Source organism: Oncorhynchus clarkii, chromosome 16, assembly GCF_045791955.1.
Source record: "Oncorhynchus clarkii lewisi isolate Uvic-CL-2024 chromosome 16, UVic_Ocla_1.0, whole genome shotgun sequence".
In the NCBI taxonomy this organism is placed as follows: Eukaryota; Metazoa; Chordata; class Actinopteri; order Salmoniformes; family Salmonidae; genus Oncorhynchus; species Oncorhynchus clarkii.
This window is the reverse complement of record NC_092162.1, coordinates 60,169,638-60,190,605: the sequence shown is the minus strand read 5'-3', so window position 1 is coordinate 60,190,605 and position 20,968 is coordinate 60,169,638.

Genomic DNA, 20,968 nt, shown 5'->3' with positions numbered 1-20,968 from the left:
TGTCCCAGTGTTGAATCCTTCTATAAAAGGTACTTGACCATTTTGGTAACAGTGGTAGACCACAGTGGTAGACCACGGTCCATTGTTGTTGTCTGTGGGAGACCCTCTTTTCAGCATTGTTGATTTCCTTTTGGGGTTTCCCTATTGTAAAAACAGAAAGAATATATTTGTCAACTGCTAGGGAAACACGAGTTGCTTTCAGAACGGAGAAAATGTATCTGTCTTCTCTGCTTCCTCTGTCTCATTCTCTTTTTGGTGGCCCTCAGACATTTGACATGGCAAAGGTTACATGTTACCGTGGCAATGCATGAGTGTGTCTCTTTGTATAGGTGTTTGTGTCCATGCATGTGATGCTCTTTCCTTCTATGACTGGCTGCTTGTCATGTCATATCCGTGAGGCACTTCAGCAGCATATGAACAGGACACAACATCAGATATATCAAACCTAATCTCCAGACTTGCTCTACACTCTTTCATATTGGGTCAACCCCAAAGGAAGTCTGTCTTTTAAAACAAAGCTTCATCAACATACAGAGAGGATTCTATCAGGCAGTATTCTTGTGTGTTCTGTATTTGTGTCCCTAAGTCATTATTGCCAAATAGACTATTCACTCCCTTCTGTCGCTTACAAGCCCAGTTTGTGCCATAGCACGTGTCTCTCTTTCATTTACCCCTTCCAACACTAAATCGGAAAGAAAAGCAGAGTGAGGGATGGTAGGGGAGGCCGAAAGAAGTTGGGAGAAAACAACCTCCTCATCCACCCCCAAAAAGAAAAAAACAAACAAACAAAAATACCCATTTGGAGGTGCCAGTACCACTCAACCATACCCTTAGGCAAATTCCGAGGTTTTGGTGTCAATGGTTGTCGTGTTAACAGTGGAATTCTGGCAGAGAACGTTTGGGAATGCCAGCCCTCCTCTCAGCTACATCATTTGTTTAAGTCATGGAAACAAAAGCCAGAAGACAGAGGCACATGATTGGTGAAATATGGTTGTGTGGCACAGTGGCAGCTACTTTGTGAGGGTATTGCAGTGGAATAAAGAACGCACCATTACCTCTGCCCACCCATGCCTGTGCCAGAGTACTGTGGGGCCACTCCATGCCAGCCCAGCTCTTGCTGAATGTACTATATGTTTATTCATGAGGGGAGAGAGTGAGTGAGTGAGGAATGGAGAGTGGATTTCAACCAGCACACTGGCCATCTGACATCTGTCTTGCCTTCTACTTACTAAAGCTCCATACTGTGTACTAATCATACTACATATTGAATGTACTGTTTAGTAAAACACTAATGCATTAAGCAACTAATATAAACAGACTAGGCTCATCCGTAAATCAAATTAAATCAAATTGTATTAGTCACATGCGCGGAATACAACAGGTGTAGGTAGACCTTACAGTGAAATGCTTACTTACGAGCCCCTAACCAACAATGCAGTTTCCCCCCCAAAATAGGGCTAAGAATAAGAAATAAAATGAAAAGTAATTAAAGAGCAGCAGTAAAATAACAATAGCGAGACTATATACAGGGGGGTCCCGATACAGAGTCAATGTGGGGGGGCACCAGTTAGTTGATGTAGTATGTACATGTAGGTAGAGTTATTAAAGTGACTATGCATAGATGACAACAGAGAGTAGCAGGGGTGTAAAGAGAGACGGGGGGGGGGGGGGGGGGCAATGCAAATAGTCTGTGTAGCCATTTGATAAGATGTTCAGTAGTCTTATTTCTTGGGGGTAGAACCTGTTTAGAAGCCTCTTGGACCTAGACTTGGCGCTCTGGTACCGCTTTCCGTGGTGCAGTTGCAGAGAGAACAATCTATGACTAGGGTGACTGGAGTCTGACTGAAAATGCTGAGAATGTGTTCGTCATCTAATGCGCAATTTCTCTGACTCCTGCTATTCTTTACATTTGTGGCGCTTTCAAAACAAATGGGAAGTCGTATATAACATAGGTCAAATCATGATGTCAGTGATCTGCAGGTTGGGAAGTCATATATAACATAGGTCAAATCATGATGTCAGTGATCTGCAGGTTGGGAAGTCATATATAACATAGGTCAAATCATGATGTCAGTGATCTGCAGGTTGGAAAGTCGTATATAACATAGGTCAAATCAGGATGTCAGTGATCTGCAGGTTGGGAAGTCGGAGCTCTAGAAAGAGCCCCGAGTTTCTGACTTGAAATTCCGAGATAGATGACCGTTTAAAACTATTTTTACTAGTCGGAGATATTTTTTTCCCCTGGGTTTCCAATTGTCTTGAACACACTGAAGTCGGACATCGGAGTTTTCCATTGGTACAGCTTGTCTCATTTGATTATCAGCTGCTGTCAAACACTTCTGGCTCTGGAAAGACAATTCTCTACGTCAATAGTGTGCAGCGAATTCTACTAGATGAAAATCCTACATTTGTATGACATGCTGGCATTTAAAGCAAACTACATTTTCGAAAAAATATATAGTATAACCCGGCCACTGTTTGTGGCTTCTACCCCTCCTTGTCTCATCACTGTTCTCTTCCCTTTATTAACAGTGTGAGAAATCAGACGTTGTAAAAGGTTTCGGCCTGTTGGTGACATCTTGCACTCACAGACACACACACGTCTAAGCCACCCCTGCGCTCACCCAAGCATGCACACACACCAGCAGCACACATGATGCACATACACACACATGCTCTCTCTCTTTCCCACCTTAGTGTCTCTAGTAAGTCAACGTTTGTATAATCCTTTTATTTGACCATGAGAAAAAGAGCCAGCCAGAAAAGCAGCAAAACTGTACTGCATTGCACATTTGATTGGATAGTGGCCGGTGTGTGTTGTCTCTCTCATCACTGTAGTTCACTCCTCAGTGAGCATCTAGCAGTCCACTGAAATATTTAGCCAACCATGGGAGAAACATGGGGAAGGGGAGCTGGGGAGAGGGCTCTAGTAGTTCGGTTTTGCATGCTGCATATTTACATAGTGTTGTGGTTCTCCTCAGAATAATATTTATTATATTTCTTTTGTTTTTGCATCTTTGATGTTGGAAGGCTTTGTTTGTGTTGGTCGTCTTCTCTGATCGGAGAACAAAAGCGAGTGCTGACGATGCAGCGGCCAAGTTGGGGGTGTGGAGTAATCCTGTAATCGCTTGTTCTCCCATGGGAGAGTTTGCGGGAGTGTGTGTGTGCCTATGTGTTACATGCATGTGTGGGCGTGCGTGTGTGTGTGTCTGTGTGCCTGCCTGCCTGCCTGCGTGGGTATGTATGTGTGTATGTGTATGTTTGTACGTTGTGCGTGTGTATGTGTATGCCTGGCCTGTGTGTGTGTGTGTGTGTGTGTGTGTGAGAGAGCAGACGGGTCGGAGAGCTAATTCAGATGAGAGGACACATCGGTTATCTCTGTAGAACACACAACAGCAGCAGCAATGTAGGTGCTTGGCTGCCTTTGTTAGAAGGCCGTTCTGTATAGTAATGAGCGGGGCTCTGTCGCCCCTAAGCAAGCTGTGGCAGGACAGAAGACTAGCAGGGAGGAAACACTCCCCCCTACCTACCCCATTTGTAATGACAGGCTGCTATTTCTCAGGCCGCACCATCTCAGACCCTCAGATCATGCTTGGCACCTGGTATATTTTTGTTGTTGTAAAGAGAATGGATTATAACTATAACTGAATTGTATTTTATATAATGCTGTTTTTATCTCCTTATCATTATATTAAAACAATTTTGTGGAAAATGTAAAACACTTTGCAATTAATGAAAAGCTATGAACAATAGGCATTCAGTTAGCCAGGAGTTGTTTATTTGTATTTTATGTATAGTCTACATTCAGTTAGCCAGGAGTTGTTTATTTGTATTTTATGTGTAGTCTACATTCAGTTATCCAGGAGTTGTTTATTTGTATTTTATGTGTAGTCTACATTCAGTTAGCCAGGAGTTGTTTATTTGTATTTTATGTGTAGTCTACATTCAGTTAGCCAGGAGTTGTTCATTTGTATTTTATGTATAGTCTACATTCAGTTAGCCAGGAGTTGTTTATTTGTATTTTATGTATAGTCTACATTCAGTTATCCAGGAGTTGTTTATTTGTATTTTATGTATAGTCTACATTCAGTTAGCCAGGAGTTGTTTATTTGTATTTTATGTATAGTCTACATTCAGTTATCCAGGAGTTGTTTATTTGTATTTTATGTATAGTCTACATTCAGTTAGCCAGGAGTTGTTTATTTGTATTTTATGTGTAGTCTACATTCAGTTAGCCAGGAGTTGTTTATTTGTATTTTATGTGTAGTCTACATTCAGTTAGCCAGGAGTTGTTTATTTGTATTTTATGTGTAGTCTACATTCAGTTAGACAGGAGTTGTTTATTTGTATTTTATGTATAGTCTAAATTCAGTTAGCCAGGAGTTGTTTATTTGTATTTTATGTGTAGTCTACATTCAGTTATCCAGGAGTTGTTTATTTGTATTTTATGTATAGTCTACATTCAGTTATCCAGGAGTTGTTTATTTGTATTTTATGTGTAGTCTACATTCAGTTAGCCAGGAGTTGTTTATTTGTATTTTATGTGTAGTCTACATTCAGTTATCCAGGAGTTGTTTATTTGTATTTTATGTGTAGTCTATATTCAGTTAGCCAGGAGTTTTTTTTTTGTATTTTATGTATAGTCTACATTCAGTTAGCCAGGAGTTGTTTATTTGTATTTTATGTGTAGTCTACATTCAGTTAGCCAGGAGTTGTTTATTTGTATTTTATGTATAGTCTACATTCAGTTATCCAGGAGTTGTTTATTTGTATTTTATGTGTAGTCTACATTCAGTTAGCCAGGAGTTGTTTATTTGTATTTTATGTGTAGTCTACATTCAGTTAGCCAGGAGTTGTGTATTTGTATTTTATGTATAGTCTACATTCAGTTAGCCAGGAGTTGTTTATTTGTATTTTATGTGTAGTCTACATTCAGTTAGCCAGGAGTTGTTTATTTGTATTTTATGTGTAGTCTACATTCAGTTAGCCAGGAGTTGTTTATTTGTATTTTATGTATAGTCTACATTCAGTTATTCAGGAGTTGTTTATTTGTATTTTATGTGTAGTCTACATTCAGTTAGCCAGGAGTTGTTTATTTGTATTTTATGTATAGTCTACATTCAGTTATCCGGGAGTTGTTTATTTGTATTTTATGTGTAGTCTACATTCAGTTAGCCAGGAGTTGTTTATTTGTATTTTATGTATAGTCTACATTCAGTTAGCCAGGAGTTGTTCATTTGTATTTTATGTATAGTCTACATTCAGTTAGCCAGGAGTTGTTTATTTGTATTTTATGTATAGTCTACATTCAGTTATCCAGGAGTTGTTTATTTGTATTTTATGTATAGTCTACATTCAGTTAGCCAGGAGTTGTTTATTTGTATTTTATGTATAGTCTACATTCAGTTATCCAGGAGTTGTTTATTTGTATTTTATGTATAGTCTACATTCAGTTAGCCAGGAGTTGTTTATTTGTATTTTATGTGTAGTCTACATTCAGTTAGCCAGGAGTTGTTTATTTGTATTTTATGTGTAGTCTACATTCAGTTAGCCAGGAGTTGTTTATTTGTATTTTATGTGTAGTCTACATTCAGTTAGACAGGAGTTGTTTATTTGTATTTTATGTATAGTCTAAATTCAGTTAGCCAGGAGTTGTTTATTTGTATTTTATGTGTAGTCTACATTCAGTTATCCAGGAGTTGTTTATTTGTATTTTATGTATAGTCTACATTCAGTTATCCAGGAGTTGTTTATTTGTATTTTATGTGTAGTCTACATTCAGTTAGCCAGGAGTTGTTTATTTGTATTTTATGTGTAGTCTACATTCAGTTATCCAGGAGTTGTTTATTTGTATTTTATGTGTAGTCTATATTCAGTTAGCCAGGAGTTTTTTTTTTGTATTTTATGTATAGTCTACATTCAGTTAGCCAGGAGTTGTTTATTTGTATTTTATGTGTAGTCTACATTCAGTTAGCCAGGAGTTGTTTATTTGTATTTTATGTATAGTCTACATTCAGTTATCCAGGAGTTGTTTATTTGTATTTTATGTGTAGTCTACATTCAGTTAGCCAGGAGTTGTTTATTTGTATTTTATGTGTAGTCTACATTCAGTTAGCCAGGAGTTGTGTATTTGTATTTTATGTATAGTCTACATTCAGTTAGCCAGGAGTTGTTTATTTGTATTTTATGTGTAGTCTACATTCAGTTAGCCAGGAGTTGTTTATTTGTATTTTATGTGTAGTCTACATTCAGTTAGCCAGGAGTTGTTTATTTGTATTTTATGTATAGTCTACATTCAGTTATTCAGGAGTTGTTTATTTGTATTTTATGTGTAGTCTACATTCAGTTAGCCAGGAGTTGTTTATTTGTATTTTATGTATAGTCTACATTCAGTTATCCGGGAGTTGTTTATTTGTATTTTATGTGTAGTCTACATTCAGTTAGCCAGGAGTTGTTTATTTGTATTTTATGTATAGTCTACATTCAGTTATCCAGGAGTTGTTTATTTGTATTTTATGTGTAGTCTACATTCATTTAGCCAGGAGTTGTTTATTTGTATTTTATGTGTAGTCTACATTCAGTTAGCCAGGAGTTGTTTATTTGTATTTTATATGTAGTCTACATTCAGTTAGCCAGGAGTTGTTAATTTGTATTTTATGTGTAGTCTACATTCAGTTAGCCAGGAGTTGTTTATTTGTATTTTATGTGTAGTCTACATTCAGTTATCCAGGAGATGTTTATTTGTATTTTATGTGTAGTCTACATTCAGTTAGCCAGGAGTTGTTTATTTGTATTTTATGTGTAGTCTACATTCAGTTAGCCAGGAGTTATTTATTTGTATTTTATGTGTAGTCTACATTCAGTTAGCCAGGAGTTGTTTATTTGTATTTTATGTGTAGTCTACATTCAGTTATCCAGGAGTTGTTTATTTGTATTTTATGTGTAGTCTACATTCAGTTAGCCAGGAGTTGTTTATTTGTATTTTATGTGTAGTCTACATTCAGTTAGCCAGGAGTTGTTTATTTGTATTTTATGTATAGTCTACATTCAGTTAGCCAGGAGTTGTTTATTTGTATTTTATGTATAGTCTACATTCAGTTATCCAGGAGTTGTTCATTTGTATTTTATGTACAGTCTAGATTCAGTTAGCCAGGAGTTGTTTATTTGTATTTTATGTATAGTCTACATTCAGTTAGCCAGGAGTTGTTTATTTGTATTTTATGTATAGTCTACATTCAGTTAGCCAGGAGTTGTTTATTTGTATTTTATGTATAGTCTACATTCAGTTAGCCAGGAGTTGTTTATTTGTATTTTATGTATATACATTCAGTTAGCCAGGAGTTGTTTATTTGTATTTTATGTATAGTCTACATTCAGTTATCCAGGAGTTGTTTATTTGTATTTTATGTGTAGTCTACATTCAGTTATCCAGGAGTTGTTTATTTGTATTTTATGTGTAGTCTACATTCAGTTAGCCAGGAGTTGTTTATTTGTATTTTATGTATAGTCTACATTCAGTTATCCAGGAGTTGTTTATTTGTATTTTATGTATAGTCTACATTCAGTTATCCAGGAGTTGTTTATTTGTATTTTATGTGTAGTCTACATTCAGTTATCCAGGAGTTGTTTATGTGTATTTTATGTGTAGTCTACATTCAGTTATCCAGGAGTTGTTTATTTGTATTTTTTGTGTAGTCTACATTCAGTTAGTCAGGAGTTGTTTATTTGTATTTTATGTATAGTCTACATTCAGTTATCCAGGAGTTGTTTATTTGTATTTTATGTGTAGTCTACATTCAGTTAGCCAGGAGTTGTTTATTTGTATTTTATGTATAGTCTACATTCAGTTATCCAGGAGTTGTTTATTTGTATTTTATGTATAGTCTACATTCAGTTATCCAGGAGTTGTTTATTTGTATTTTATGTATAGTTTACATTCAGTTATCCAGGAGTTGTTTATTTGTATTTTATGTATAGTCTACATTCAGTTATCCAGGAGTTGTTTATTTGTATTTTATGTATAGTCTACATTCAGTTAGCCAGGAGTTGTTTATTTGTATTTTATGTGTAGTCTACATTCAGTTAGCCAGGAGTTGTTTATTTGTATTTTATGTGTAGTCTACATTCAGTTAGCCAGGAGTTGTTTATTTGTATTTTATGTGTAGTCTACATTCAGTTATCCAGGAGTTGTTTATTTGTATTTAATGTATAGTCTACATTCACTTAGCCAGGAGTTGTTTATTTGTATTTTATGTGTAGTCTACATTCAGTTAGCCAGGAGTTTTTTATTTGTATTTTATGTGTAGTCCACATTCAGTTAGCCAGGAGTTGTTTATTTGTATTTTATGTGTAGTCTACATTCAGTTAGGCAGGAGTTGTTTATTTGTATTTTATGTGTAGTCTACATTCAGTTAGCCAGGAGTTGTTTATTTGTATTTTATGTGTAGTCTACATTCAGTTAGCCAGGAGTTGTTTATTTGTATTTTATGTATAGTCTACATTCAGTTAGCCAGGAGTAGTTTATTTGTATTTTATGTGTAGTCTACATTCAGTTAGCCAGGAGTTGTTTATTTGTATTTTATGTGTAGTCTACATCCAGTTATCCAGGAGTTGTTTATTTGTATTTTATGTATAGTCTACATTCAGTTAGCCAGGAGTTGTTTATTTGTATTTTATGTGTAGTCTACATTCAGTTAGCCAGGAGTTGTTTATTTGTATTTTATGTGTAGTCTACATTCAGTTATCCAGGAGTTGTTTATTTGTATTTTATGTGTAGTCTACATTCAGTTATCCAGGAGTTGTTTATTTGTATTTTATGTATAGTCTACATTCAGTTAGCCAGGAGTTGTTTATTTGTATTTTATGTATAGTCTACATTCAGTTAGCCAGGAGTTGTTTATTTGTATTTTATGTGTAGTCTACATTCAGTTATCCAGGAGTTGTTTATTTGTATTTTATGTGTAGTCTACATTCAGTTATCCAGGAGTTGTTTATTTGTATTTTATGTGTAGTCTACATTCAGTTAGCCAGGAGTTGTTTATTTGTATTTTATGTATAGTCTACATTCAGTTAGCCAGGAGTTGTTTATTTGTATTTTATGTGTAGTCTACATTCAGTTAGCCAGGAGTTGTTTATTTGTATTTTATGTATAGTCTACATTCAGTTAGCCAGGAGTTGTTTATTTGTATTTTATGTATAGTCTACATTCAGTTAGCCAGGAGTTGTTTATTTGTATTTAATGTATAGTCTACATTCAGTTATCCAGGAGTTGTTTATTTGTATTTTATGTGTAGTCTACATTCAGTTAGCCAGGAGTTGTTTATTTGTATTTTATGTGTAGTCTACATTCAGTTAGCCAGGAGTTGTTTATTTGTATTTTATGTGTAGTCTACATTCAGTTAGCCAGGAGTTGTTTATTTGTATTTTATGTATAGTCTACATTCAGTTAGCCAGGAGTTGTTGATTTGTATTTTATGTGTAGTCTACATTCAGTTAGCCAGGAGTTGTTTATTTGTATTTTATGTGTAGTCTACATTCAGTTATCCAGGAGTTGTTTATTTGTATTTTATGTATAGTCTACATTCAGTTAGCCAGGAGTTGTTTATTTGTATTTTATGTGTAGTCTACATTCAGTTAGCCAGGAGTTGTTTATTTGTATTTTATGTGTAGTCTACATTCAGTTATCCAGGAGTTGTTTATTTGTATTTTATGTGTAGTCTACATTCAATTATCCAGGAGTTGTTTATTTGTATTTTATGTATAGTCTACATTCAGTTAGCCAGGAGTTGTTTATTTGTATTTTATGTATAGTCTACATTCAGTTTGCCAGGAGTTGTTTATTTGTATTTTATGTGTAGTCTACATTCAGTTAGCCAGGAGTTATTTATTTGTATTTTATGTGTAGTCTACATTCAGTTAGCCAGGAGTTGTTTATTTGTATTTTATGTGTAGTCTACATTCAGTTATCCAGGAGTTGTTTATTTGTATTTTATGTGTAGTCTACATTCAGTTAGCCAGGAGTTGTTTATTTGTATTTTATGTGTAGTCTACATTCAGTTAGCCAGGAGTTGTTTATTTGTATTTTATGTATAGTCTACATTCAGTTAGCCAGGAGTTGTTTATTTGTATTTTATGTATAGTCTACATTCAGTTAGCCAGGAGTTGTTTATTTGTATTTTATGTATATACATTCAGTTAGCCAGGAGTTGTTTATTTGTATTTTATGTATAGTCTACATTCAGTTATCCAGGAGTTGTTTATTTGTATTTTATGTGTAGTCTACATTCAGTTATCCAGGAGTTGTTTATTTGTATTTTATGTGTAGTCTACATTCAGTTAGCCAGGAGTTGTTTATTTGTATTTTATGTATAGTCTACATTCAGTTATCCAGGAGTTGTTTATTTGTATTTTATGTATAGTCTACATTCAGTTATCCAGGAGTTGTTTATTTGTATTTTATGTGTAGTCTACATTCAGTTATCCAGGAGTTGTTTATTTGTATTTTATGTGTAGTCTACATTCAGTTATCCAGGAGTTGTTTATTTGTATTTTATGTGTAGTCTACATTCAGTTAGTCAGGAGTTGTTTATTTGTATTTTATGTATAGTCTACATTCAGTTATCCAGGAGTTGTTTATTTGTATTTTATGTGTAGTCTACATTCAGTTAGCCAGGAGTTGTTTATTTGTATTTTATGTATAGTCTACATTCAGTTATCCAGGAGATGTTTATTTGTATTTTATGTATAGTCTACATTCAGTTATCCAGGAGTTGTTTATTTTTGTATTTTATGTATAGTCTACATTCAGTTATCCAGGAGTTGTTTATTTGTATTTTATGTATAGTCTACATTCAGTTATCCAGGAGTTGTTTATTTGTATTTTATGTATAGTCTACATTCAGTTAGCCAGGAGTTGTTTATTTGTATTTTATGTGTAGTCTACATTCAGTTAGCCAGGAGTTGTTTATTTGTATTTTATGTGTAGTCTACATTCAGTTAGCCAGGAGTTGTTTATTTGTATTTTATGTGTAGTCTACATTCAGTTATCCAGGAGTTGTTTATTTGTATTTAATGTATAGTCTACATTCACTTAGCCAGGAGTTGTTTATTTGTATTTTATGTGTAGTCTACATTCAGTTAGCCAGGAGTTTTTTATTTGTATTTTATGTGTAGTCTACATTCAGTTAGCCAGGAGTTGTTTATTTGTATTTTATGTGTAGTCTACATTCAGTTAGCCAGGAGTTGTTTATTTGTATTTTATGTATAGTCTACATTCAGTTAGCCAGGAGTTGTTTATTTGTATTTTATGTGTAGTCTACATTCAGTTAGCCAGGAGTTGTTTATTTGTATTTTATGTGTAGTCTACATCCAGTTATCCAGGAGTTGTTTATTTGTATTTTATGTATAGTCTACATTCAGTTAGCCAGGAGTTGTTTATTTGTATTTTATGTGTAGTCTACATTCAGTTAGCCAGGAGTTGTTTATTTGTATTTTATGTGAAGTCTACATTCAGTTATCCAGGAGTTGTTTATTTGTATTTTATGTGTAGTCTACATTCAGTTATCCAGGAGTTGTTTATTTGTATTTTATGTATAGTCTACATTCAGTTAGCCAGGAGTTGTTTATTTGTATTTTATGTATAGTCTACATTCAGTTAGCCAGGAGTTGTTTATTTGTATTTTATGTGTAGTCTACATTCAGTTATCCAGGAGTTGTTTATTTGTATTTTATGTGTAGTCTACATTCAGTTAGCCAGGAGTTGTTTATTTGTATTTTATGTATAGTCTACATTCAGTTAGCCAGGAGTTGTTTATTTGTATTTTATGTGTAGTCTACATTCAGTTAGCCAGGAGTTGTTTATTTGTATTTTATGTGTAGTCTACATTCAGTTATCCAGGAGTTGTTTATTTGTATTTTATGTATAGTCTACATTCAGTTAGCCAGGAGTTGTTTATTTGTATTTTATGTATAGTCTACATTCAGTTAGCCAGGAGTTGTTTATTTGTATTTAATGTATAGTCTACATTCAGTTATCCAGGAGTTGTTTATTTGTATTTTATGTGTAGTCTACATTCAGTTAGCCAGGAGTTGTTTATTTGTATTTTATGTGTAGTCTACATTCAGTTAGCCAGGAGTTGTTTATTTGTATTTTATGTGTAGTCTACATTCAGTTAGCCAGGAGTTGTTTATTTGTATTTTATGTATAGTCTACATTCAGTTAGCCAGGAGTTGTTGATTTGTATTTTATGTGTAGTCTACATTCAGTTAGCCAGGAGTTGTTTATTTGTATTTTATGTGTAGTCTACATTCAGTTATCCAGGAGTTGTTTATTTGTATTTTATGTATAGTCTACATTCAGTTAGTCAGGAGTTGTTTATTTGTATTTTATGTGTAGTCTACATTCAGTTAGCCAGGAGTTGTTTATTTGTATTTTATGTGTAGTCTACATTCAGTTATCCAGGAGTTGTTTATTTGTATTTTATGTGTAGTCTACATTCAGTTATCCAGGAGTTGTTTATTTGTATTTTATGTATAGTCTACATTCAGTTAGCCAGGAGTTGTTTATTTGTATTTTATGTATAGTCTACATTCAGTTTGCCAGGAGTTGTTTATTTGTATTTTATGTGTAGTCTACATTCAGTTATCCAGGAGTTGTTTATTTGTATTTTATGTGTAGTCTACATTCAGTTATCCAGGAGTTGTTTATTTGTATTTTATGTGTAGTCTACATTCAGTTAGCCAGGAGTTGTTTATTTGTATTTTATGTGTAGTCTACATTCAGTTAGCCAGGAGTTGTTTATTTGTATTTTATGTGTAGTCTACATTCAGTTAGCCAGGAGTTGTTTATTTGTATTTTATGTATAGTCTACATTCAGTTATCCAGGAGTTGTTTATTTGTATTTTATGTGTAGTCTACATTCAGTTAGCCAGGAGTTGTTTATTTGTATTTTATGTGTAGTCTACATTCAGTTATCCAGGAGTTGTTTATTTGTATTTTATGTGTAGTCTACATTCAGTTAGCCAGGAGATGTTTATTTGTATTTTATGTATAGTCTACATTCAGTTAGCCAGGAGTTGTTTATTTGTATTTTATGTGTAGTCTACATTCAGTTATCCAGGAGTTGTTTATTTGTATTTTATGTACAGTCTACATTCAGTTAGCCAGGAGTTGTTTATTTGTATTTTATGTGTAGTCTACATTCAGTTAGCTAGGAGTTGTTTATTTGTATTTTATGTATAGTCTACATTCAGTTATCCAGGAGTTGTTTATTTGTATTTTATGTATAGTCTACATTCAGTTATCCAGGAGTTGTTTATTTGTATTTTATGTGTAGTCTACATTCAGTTAGCCAGGAGTTGTTTATTTGTATTTTATGTATAGTCTACATTCAGTTATCCAGGAGTTGTTTATTTGTATTTTATGTATAGTCTACATTCAGTTATCCAGGAGTTGTTTATTTGTATTTTATGTATAGTCTACATTCAGTTAGCCAGGAGTTGTTTATTTGTATTTTATGTGTAGTCTACATTCAGTTAGCCAGGAGTTGTTTATTTGTATTTTATGTGTAGTCTACATTCAGTTAGCCAGGAGTTGTTTATTTGTATTTTATGTGTAGTCTACATTCAGTTATCCAGGAGTTGTTTATTTGTATTTTATGTGTAGTCTACATTCAGTTAGCCAGGAGTTGTTTATTTGTATTTTAAGTGTAGTCTACATTCAGTTAGCCAGGAGTTGTTTATTTGTATTTTATGTATAGTCTACATTCAGTTAGCCAGGAGTTGTTTATTTGTATTTTATGTATAGTCTACATTCAGTTATCCAGGAGTTGTTTATTTGTATTTTATGTGTAGTCTACATTCAGTTATCCAGGAGTTGTTTATTTGTATTTTATGTGTAGTCTACATTCAGTTATCCAGGAGTTGTTTATTTGTATTTTATGTGTAGTCTACATTCAGTTAGCCAGGAGTTGTTTATTTGTATTTTATGTATAGTCTACATTCAGTTATCCAGGAGTTGTTTATTTGTATTTTATGTGTAGTCTACATTCAGTTAGCCAGGAGTTGTTTATTTGTATTTTATGTATAGTCTACATTCAGTTATCCAGGAGTTGTTTATTTGTATTTTATGTATAGTCTACATTCAGTTATCCAGGAGTTGTTTATTTGTATTTTATGTATAGTCTACATTCAGTTATCCAGGAGTTGTTTATTTGTATTTTATGTATAGTCTACATTCAGTTATCCAGGAGTTGTTTATTTGTATTTTATGTATAGTCTACATTCAGTTAGCCAGGAGTTGTTTATTTGTATTTTATATATAGTCTACATTCAGTTATCCAGGAGTTGTTTATTTGTATTTTATGTGTAGTCTACATTCAGTTATCCAGGAGTTGTTTATTTGTATTTTATGTGTAGTCTACATTCAGTTAGCCAGGAGTTGTTTATTTGTATTTTATGTATAGTCTACATTCAGTTATCCAGGAGTTGTTTATTTGTATTTTATGTGTAGTCTACATTCAGTTAGCCAGGAGTTGTTTATTTTGTATTTTATGTGTAGTCTACATTCAGTTAGCCAGGAGTTGTTTATTTGTATTTTATGTGTAGTCTACATTCAGTTAGCCAGGAGTTGTTTATTTGTATTTTATGTGTAGTCTATATTCAGTTATCCAGGAGTTGTTTATTTGTATTTTATGTGTAGTCTACATTCAGTTATCCAGGAGTTGTTTATTTGTATTTTATGTGGAGTCTACATTCAGTTAGCCAGGAGTTGTTTATTTGTATTTTATGTATAGTCTACATTCAGTTAGCCAGGAGTTGTTTATTTGTATTTTATGTATAGTCTACATTCAGTTAGCCATGAGTTGTTTATTTGTATTTTATGTATAGTCTACATTCAGTTAGCCAGGAGTTGTTTATTTGTATTTTATGTATAGTCTACATTCAGTTAGCCAGGAGTTGTTTATTTGTATTTTATGTATAGTCTACATTCAGTTAACCAGGAGTTGTTTATTTGTATTTTATGTATAGTCTACATTCAGTTATCCAGGAGTTGTTTATTTGTATTTTATGTGTAGTCTACATTCAGTTATCCAGGAGTTGTTTATTTGTATTTTATGTGTAGTCTACATTCACTTAGCCAGGAGTTGTTTATTTGTATTTTATGTATAGTCTACATTCAGTTATCCAGGATTTGTTTGTTTGTATGTTATGTATAGTCTACATTCAGTTATCCAGGAGTTGTTTATTTGTATTTTATGTGTAGTCTACATTCAGTTATCCAGGAGTTGTTTATTTGTATTTTATGTGTAGTCTACATTCAGTTATCCAGGAGTTGTTTATTTGTATTTTATGTGTAGTCTACATTCAGTTAGCCAGGAGTTGTTTATTTGTATTTTATGTATAGTCTACATTCAGTTATCCAGGAGTTGTTTATTTGTATTTTATGTGTAGTCTACATTCAGTTAGCCAGGAGTTGTTTTTTTTGTATTTTATGTATAGTCTACATTCAGTTAGCCAGGAGTTGTTTATTTGTATTTTATGTATAGTCTACATTCAGTTATCCAGGAGTTGTTTATTTGTATTTCATGTGTAGTCTACATTCAGTTATCCAGGAGTTGTTTATTTGTATTTTATGTGTAGTCTACATTCAGTTAGCAAGGAGTTGTTTATTTGTATTTTATGTATAGTCTACATTCAGTTATCCAGGAGTTGTTTGTTTGTATTTTATGTATAGTCTACATTCAGTTATCCAGGAGTTGTTTTTTTGTATTTTATGTGTAGTCTACATTCAGTTATCCAGGAGTTGTTTGTTTGTATTTTATGTATAGTCTACATTCAGTTAGCCAGGAGTTGTTTATTTGTATTTTATGTATAGTCTACATTCAGTTATCCAGGAGTTGTTTATTTGTATTTTATGTGTAGTCTACATTCAGTTAGCCAGGAGTTGTTTATTTGTATTTTATGTATAGTCTACATTCAGTTATCCAGGAGTTGTTTATTTGTATTTTATGTATAGTCTACATTCAGTTATCCAGGAGTTGTTTATTTGTATTTTATGTATAGTCTACATTCAGTTATCCAGGAGTTGTTTATTTGTATTTTATGTATAGTCTACATTCAGTTATCCAGGAGTTGTTTATTTGTATTTTATGTATAGTCTACATTCAGTTAGCCAGGAGTTGTTTATTTGTATTTTATGTATAGTCTACATTCAGTTATCCAAGAGTTGTTTATTTGTATTTTATGTGTAGTCTACATTCAGTTATCCAGGAGTTGTTTATTTGTATTTTATGTGTAGTCTACATTCAGTTAGCCAGGAGTTGTTTATTTGTATTTTATGTATAGTCTACATTCAGTTATCCAGGAGTTGTTTATTTGTATTTTATGTGTAGTCTACATTCAGTTAGCCAGGAGTTGTTTATTTGTATTTTATGTGTAGTCTACATTCAGTTAGCCAGGAGTTGTTTATTTGTATTTTATGTGTAGTCTACATTCAGTTAGCCAGGAGTTGTTTATTTGTATTTTATGTGTAGTCTACATTCAGTTTTACAAACAGACAGATAACAGCAAACAATACAAGTAACACCCCCACCCTGAAATAAGACATACAAATTACAAAACTAAAACCGAAAAACCGCAATGCTCTTATAAATGAACGGAGTAGAAAATAATCGACACCATGCTTCATTGAAATTTTATATATACAGAATATGCTCCATAAAGAAAACATAGGCTACTGTGGATGAGGGTGGATTGCAGACTGCATGTCATGTTGCCCATCACGTGACAGATAAAACACAAAGGTTTACTGGATCTACTTAGTCGTGAGTTTAGAGTCATGGTGTTGTGTGCTGTTGGTGGCCCAGGAAGGTCAGAACAACACTGTCAAGTTCATTTCCTCTGTCCCTCTCTATCTGTGGCTCAACACTGTTCATTACCACAGCACTGTGTCAGCACTGTGATAAGGAGACTTAACACCATTATACACACATGTCACTATGATGAATAGGCTTCTAAAAATCGCATCTCCAACAGTGGAGGCTGCAGAGGGGAGGACGGCTCATAATAATGGTTGGAATGGAGCGAATGGAATGGCATCAAAAACATGGAAACCATGTGTTTGATGTATTTGATACCATTCCACCTATTCCGTTCCAGCCATTACCACGAGCCCGTCCTCCCCAATTAAGGTGCCACCAACCTCCTGTGATCTCCAATGAGCATGATACTCTGGGAGGCAGTTCAGAAAGAGGGAGGGAAGGGGGTGCTGGATGGAGGGGTAACATGGTTTGGGTGTTGGTGTGGGTGGTGGTAGTGGTGTGTGTGTGTGTGTGTGTGTGTGTGTGTGTGTGTGTGTGTGTGTGTGTGTGTGTGTGTGTGTGTGTGTGTGTGTGTGTGTGTGTGTGTGTGTGAAACAGAACCAATCAATAAAAAAACACATCCCCTTCATTATCAACACATCGTGCCGACAACATCAAAAAGTCTTTCCAGACTCTGAAGTCAGGAGGACTTCAAGTTAGTTGTTAGCCAGACTAAGGCTCTCCAGCCATTCAGGGTCAACCTTGTAATCAAAGAGAGTTAAAAAGCAATTAACTGAGACAATTATAGCCAGGAGAGGAGGCTGAATGGTTCACTAAGTAAAGCAGTGTGTAATTGAATGGAGATTAATTGCTGAGGGGAACATTTCAAGGTCTTCATTGGATTCATCCATACATTGAAGACCAAGGGGCTATGTATTTCCTTAAGAGCAGTTCACAAGTTTAAAGGGATGGTACTTTTTAGCTACTTTGCAACTATTTAGCATGTTAGCTAACCCTAACCCTTACCATAACCTAAACCCCTAAACTTTAACCCTAACCTTAACTCCTAAACTCTAACTCTTAAAGGGATACTTCGGGATTTTGGCAATGAGGCTTTATCTACTTCCCCAGAATCAGATTAACTCGTGGAGACCATTTCTATTCTCTGTGTCCAGTATGAAGGAAGTTAGAGGCAGTTTCACGAGCGTTAGCACAATGACTAGATTTCTATGGGTATCCACTAACGCTAGTTTGCAATTTCCTTCAAACCACACTCAGAGACATGAAACTAATATCCACGAGTCCATCTGACTCTGGGCAGGTAGATCCCGAAGTATTCCTTTAACCCAAACCCCTAACCCCTAGCCTGGCTAATGTTAGCCACAACAAATTGGAATTCGTAACATATCATACGTATTGCAATTTGTAAAATGTTGTTTGAATTGGGACAATTAATGCATAGCATGCGAAACGTAGCATACTGAATCATATTAAATGGAGGGATACAAATTTAGGTTTACTATGTTACGTCAACACAAGAGTTCAGGTTGGTCGATTAGTGGATGTTTGGTATATTTTATTAACTGGTAATGACTAATTACTTTAAGTGACCAAGCATTTGGCATATTTTACACTCATATTAGACATTTACTACACTCATATTAAGATATATTTCCTCAGGTTTAACAAAAAGGATAGTAAGATAGCCTTCATATTATGTTACAGTACAGCCATGACAGTAGTCAAATCTGTGGATGTGTCTGAGAGGAGAAGAACCCTACTAACCCGCTTTTCCTTAGCCTATCACTTCAGCTATGCCATGCCATGCTGCGCTGTGATTGGACAATCCTCGTCCCAAATGTGGTGAGATTCACAGCCCAGGTACCAAAGCCTTATTTTTTAAACCCCCCCCCCCCCCCCCACACACAAAAAAAAGCCACAAGGTTAAAACTAGCTTTACAGCAAAAGTTAATGAACTCAAACACATGATCTTCTTTGAGAGAAGATGACATCTTGTTGTGTTAATATATCTCAGTTGCAGTGTGAGGAACATGTCTGCAGAAGGTAATGAAGGTTGTGTCCTTTCCTTATTCAGCCTCAGAAAGGCATGCCATGATACAGTGTTTTAGCTATGGGACATTACTTTGAGAAGAAAGATAACACCATTTGTCCTCCCCCATGCTGTACTATAACAAATAGTGACACTAACATGAAGACATCTCGACACATACAGTATCCATCTAAACACATACAGTATCCATTTAGACACATACAGTATCCATCTAGACACATACAGTATCTATCTGACCAAGACTCTTCCTAGAGCCGGCCGCCCGGCCAAACTGAGCAATCGGGGAAGAAGGGCCTTGGTCAGGAAAGTGATCAAGAACCCGATGGTCACTCTGACAGAGCTCCAGAGTTCCTCTGTGGAGATGGGAGAACCTTCCAGAGGACAACCATCTCTGCAGCACTCCACCAATCAGGCCTTTATGGTAGAGTGGCCAGACGGAAGCCACTCCTCAGTAAAAGGCACTTGACAGCTCGTTTGGAGTTTGCCAAAAGGCACCTAAAGACTCTCAGATCATGAGAAACAAGATGCTCTGGTCTGATGAAACCAAAATTGAACTCTTTGGTATAAATACCAAGCGTCTCTTCTGGAGGAAACCTGGCACCATCCCTTTGGTGAAGCATGATGGTGACAGCATCATGCTGTGGTGATGTTTCTCAGTGGCAGGGACTGATAGAATAGTCCGTATTGAATTAAAGATGAACAGAGCAAAGTACAGAGAGATCCTTGATGAAAACCTACTCCAGAGCGACCAAGACCTCAGACCTTCCAACAGGACAACGACCCTAAGCACACAGTCAAGACAACGCAGGAGTGGCTTCGGGACAAGCCTCTGAATGTCCTTGAGTGGCCCAGCCAAAGCCCGGACTTGAACCCAATCGAACATCTCTGGAGAGACCTGGAAATAGCTGTGGAAGAATGGGAGAATCTCCATCAAATACAGGGCTGCCAAGCTTGTAGCGCCATACCCAAGAATACTCATGGCTGTAAACGCTGCCAAAGGTGCTTCAACAAAGTACTGAGTAAAGGGTCAGAATACTTATTTAAATGTGATATTTCAATTTTTTATCTTTATACATTTGCGAAAAAAATTTAAAACCTGTTTTTGCATTGTCATTATGGGGTATTGTATGTAGTTTGATGAGGGAAAAAAACAATTTCATCCATTTTAGAATAAGGCTGTTACGTAACACAATGTTGATAAAGTCAAGGGTTCTGAATACTTTCCAAATGCACTGTATATGAGGGATTGGAAATGATGCAGACAATTACGTTGTTAGAAGCCACAATCTATCTGCAATATTAAATCTGATCTACCTCCTATTCTTATTTTATAAACAAATAAATGTTTGGAGGATGGAAGCATGGTGTGTGTGTGTGTGTGTGTGTGTGTGCGTGTGTGTGCGTGCGTGCTTACGTGCGTGCGTGCGTGCGTGCGTGCGTGTGTGTGTGTGTGTGTGTGTGTGTGTGTGTGTGCGTGCGTACGTGTGTGTGTGCGCGCGCGCGTGTGCGTGCGCGCGCGTGTGTGTGTTTGTATGTGTGTATGCGCGCATATGTGTGTACATCTAGTTATCAGTTAGGGCCAGCCGCACTGCCGTCTCACTCTGCCTCACACTCAGTCAACAGTGAACAAACAGCATAGAGAGAAGCCTGTCACACACACACACACACACACACACCTCTCAGGATGGGGTTGCAGATGTGTCTGGAGGCTGGCTATTGGAAATCATCAGATCTATCTTAATGGAAGTGGAGATCACCCTATAACAGTGTCATTGATTTAGGACCTTTATTCTGACTAATGAAAAAGTCAACATGGTCATGACTTACACCCAGTTTGGTTATGCAAATTTCATTTACATTTTACATTTACATTTACTCTTTCTTTATGCTCCTCTTCCCTTATTCTTCCCTCTTTCGTATCTTGTTTACTCTGTTCCTCTTGTCACCTATGTCTTCCTTCCTTTCTTTTCCCTTGCCACACCATCTCATCTCTGTCAGTCTTTGTTCCAGCAAGGTCTGTTCAGAGGAGATGCTTTTAGAACACTGCCGTTCATAACAAGCCAATTACAGCACAGAGAACGGCTATCAGTGAGCAGAA